We start from the raw sequence: 3461 nt of genomic DNA, 5'->3' as shown, positions 1-3461 counted from the left end.
TCTACCGAACCGGTTAGAAGAGGTTCCAAATTTTTTTGAAGCCCACCACTGGTGGGTGTGTCATGTCCTGCAGTTATCTACGCATTAATAATGATCTAGTAATATTTCCTTATACATTTTAGGGACCTTTCCTTACATCATCGGTGTTTTCTTTCATACTTTTGGATTTCTAATTTCTGTTTCCGTTACTTGGCAATTGCTAAAACCAATCCCACGTGAAAAAGTATTCAAAGCCTTCTTGATTTTAATTGTCCATTTATTTATTCCTGCACATTGTAATATTTATTCATTTACATATCTCTGTTTTTCCACTGTTGTGCAAACACAATTCCAGCAGCTGCTAACATGTGTAAAATTAAATATATATTATACTCCCTTTCAAATAGCCAACAAAATATTTCTGGTTTTAATTCCATATCTTGCTTTACGATTGCTTCTAACCACTAACTTCTGAATAGCTACTTGGACCGACCTAAGTACTAATTCATAATTTCATATCCGGTCACATGGGTGGCAAGCCACTCCCACAAAGGAGGCCACACCCACAGAGTAGATTCCAACAATTTTTGAAACCCACCACTGCCCCTAATCCTCTTGGTTGCTCTTCTCTGCACTCTTTCTAGAGTCTCCACATCTCTTTTACATCGTGGCCACCAAAACTGAATGCCGTATTCCAAGTGTGGCCTTACCAAGGCCTTGTAAAGTGGTATTAACCCTTCACGGGATCTTGATTCTCTCCCTCTGTTGATGCAGCCTAGAACTGTGTTGGCTTTTTTGGCAGCTGCTGCACACGGCTGGCTCCTATTTAAATGGTTGTCCACTAGGACTCCAAGATCCCTCTCCCAGTTACTACTATTGAGTTCTGTTTTTTTTTTCTTAATTTCTTCCTTTCTTCTCTTCTCCCCTCCCTTTCCCTTCCTTTCCTCCTCTTTTTCCTTCCTTCCTTCCTTTTCTTCTAATTCTTTTCTTTTCTTAACTTTTTTCCTTCCTGCTCTTCTGTTTTTCTTGCCTTAAAGAGCCGAGGTGGCGCAGTGGTTAAATGCAGCACTGCAGGCTACTTCAGCTGACTGCAGTTCTGCAGTTCGGCGGTTCAAATCTCACCGGCTCAGGGTTGACTCAGCCTTCCATCCTTCCGAGGTGGGTGAAATGAGGACCCGGATTGTTGTTGAGGGCAATATGCTGACTCTGTAAACCGCTTAGAGAGGGCTGAAAGCCCTATGAAGTGGTATATAAGTCTAACTGCTATTGCTATTGCTATTAATTTCTTCCTTTCTTCCCCCCCTCTTCTTCCCTCCCTTTTCCTTCCTTTTCTCCTCTTTTTCTTCCTTCCTTTCTTCCTTCCTTCCTTCCTTCCTTCCTTCCTTCCTTCCTTCCTTCCTTCCTTCCTTCCTTCCTTTCTTCGAATTCTCTTCTCAATTTCTTCCTTCCTTCTTTCCCCTCTTTTTCCTTTCCTGCCAATGTGAAACTCCTCTCCTGCCAGTAGGAGCCCAGCAGCCCCATGGATGAAATGGGAGCCCTGGTTCTCCTCTTACGCACCCCCCTCCCTCCCCCCAAAATAGTAATAAAGTTTGCAAAAGGGTGTGTGAATTCAATGCAATATAGCTGGTCCTCGACATACAACCGTTCATTTAGTGACCAAAGTGACAACAGCGGTGAAAAAAGGGACCTAGTACCGTTTTTCACACTTACGACCACGGCAGCAGCCCCATGATCACGTGACCAGAATTTGGATGGCTGGGCAACTGGTTCACACTTACGACCGTTGCCGTGTCCCAAGGTCACGTGATCCTCTCTGGCAACCTTTTGTCAAGACAAGGCAATGATTCATTTAACAACCGCCTTACTTGCTGAACAACTGCAGTGGTTCAACTTAACGACGGTGGCCAGAAAGGTTGTAAAATGGGGGCGAAAGTCCCCATTAAGAAATGTTTTACTTTGAGACAGAAACATTGGGCTCAACTGTGGACGTAAGTCGAGGACTAGCTGCACAATTCAATTGTCTGGCAACCTTTTGTCAAGACAAGACAATGATTCACTTAACAACCGCCTTACTTACTGAACAAATGCAGTGGTTCAACAAGGACTGTGGCCAGAAAGGTTGTAAAATGGGGGCAAAAGTCTCCATTAAGATATGTTTCACTTTGCGACAGAAACGTTGGGTTCAACTGTGGACGTAAGTCGAGGACTAGCTGCACAATTCAATTCAAAACTGAAGCTGTTCCTTTAAGAACGAGGACGCTCCGTCCCGACGGGAGGATTCAACTCGATAGCCTTCGGACCACAATGGTAGCTCCCATCCGCATCCACTTCTCTCCCCCCCCTTTAATTGGATTCGCCCGAAGGGACCTGTTTCTTCACCGAGTCTACGCGGACGAGACCACTCGCCACGGAACCGATTTCATCTCCTCTGCCTATCCCCCCCCCTGTCCTCAGCGCCCGGTTGGTATCGCCCCCTAGAGGCTGCTAAGGATTAGCCCGGCGCTTCTTCTAACACCCCTACGGGCATGTTCGGAATGGTCTCGTCCTATAGAAAGTCGATGTAAATATTTCCGGGAGAGACCACTTCGCGGCTTCCTGGAGGGGGAGGAACTAGGAAAGGAATTGGTAAGGCTTGTGTGAATGTAACTGGTGGTGCATTAGTACGAAAGCAAAGGGGGGGGATTGTGCATGAAGGTAAAATGAGTAGGGGGGGCTCAGACTGCCGCCCCCCAGGTTTGGGTCGAGAATGTTTGCATTCTGGGCCAATCAAAAGGCTTACATGCTAAAGGACAAGCTTTGAATGTTGGCTTAAGCTGTGCATGCTTTGCAATCCTTGAACAAGCCATCATTGGCTGCACAAGCCATCATTGGCTGAACCTATGCTTGGCCCTAGACCTGAGACATGGTTGAACCAACAAAAGTGGCTTGACTTTGCATAAACGATCAAACCATGTTTGCATCTTGGTTTAAGTGTGATGCACAAACCTAGCTACCATTCAGGGTATCTGGGGTTTAAGGGAGCCTGGGGGCTTTAGCATGTAAGCAGTAACAAGAGTTGGAAGGGAACGGATCGAAGAACAATCAATAGAATTGGAAGGGACCTTGGAGATCATCTAGTCCAACCCCCTGCTCACGCAGGAGACCTGTACCGGGGGATTCGAACTGCCGATCGCACAAGCTCAGCATCTTGGCCACTGAGCCACCTAGTCAGATTGAGGCAACGTCCCTGGGTGTAGAATTTGCTGCCTGGTTGGATCTAGTCCAGTTTCATTAAAAAAAAAAAACTAGATTTCCCACAATGCTCCAGTGATGGGCAATGCATTATGGAAATGAACCGGCTTCAGATTTTTGGGTTTTTTTAAAAAAAAAGATGTTAAGGAGGCCAAATTAACCAATAGGAAGCTTTTTATTATTGTTATTATTATTGCCTCCTTTGTGAGGTTGCTGGCAGGAGAATGGTGTGCTTGCACCATTTTTTATAC

Source organism: Thamnophis sirtalis, unplaced genomic scaffold (assembly GCF_051295495.1).
Source record: "Thamnophis sirtalis isolate CommonGarterSnake01/CBP01778 unplaced genomic scaffold, rThaSir2_p1.2 scaffold_4, whole genome shotgun sequence".
NCBI lineage: Eukaryota > Metazoa > Chordata > Lepidosauria > Squamata > Natricidae > Thamnophis > Thamnophis sirtalis.
This window is presented reverse-complemented; position numbering follows the sequence as displayed.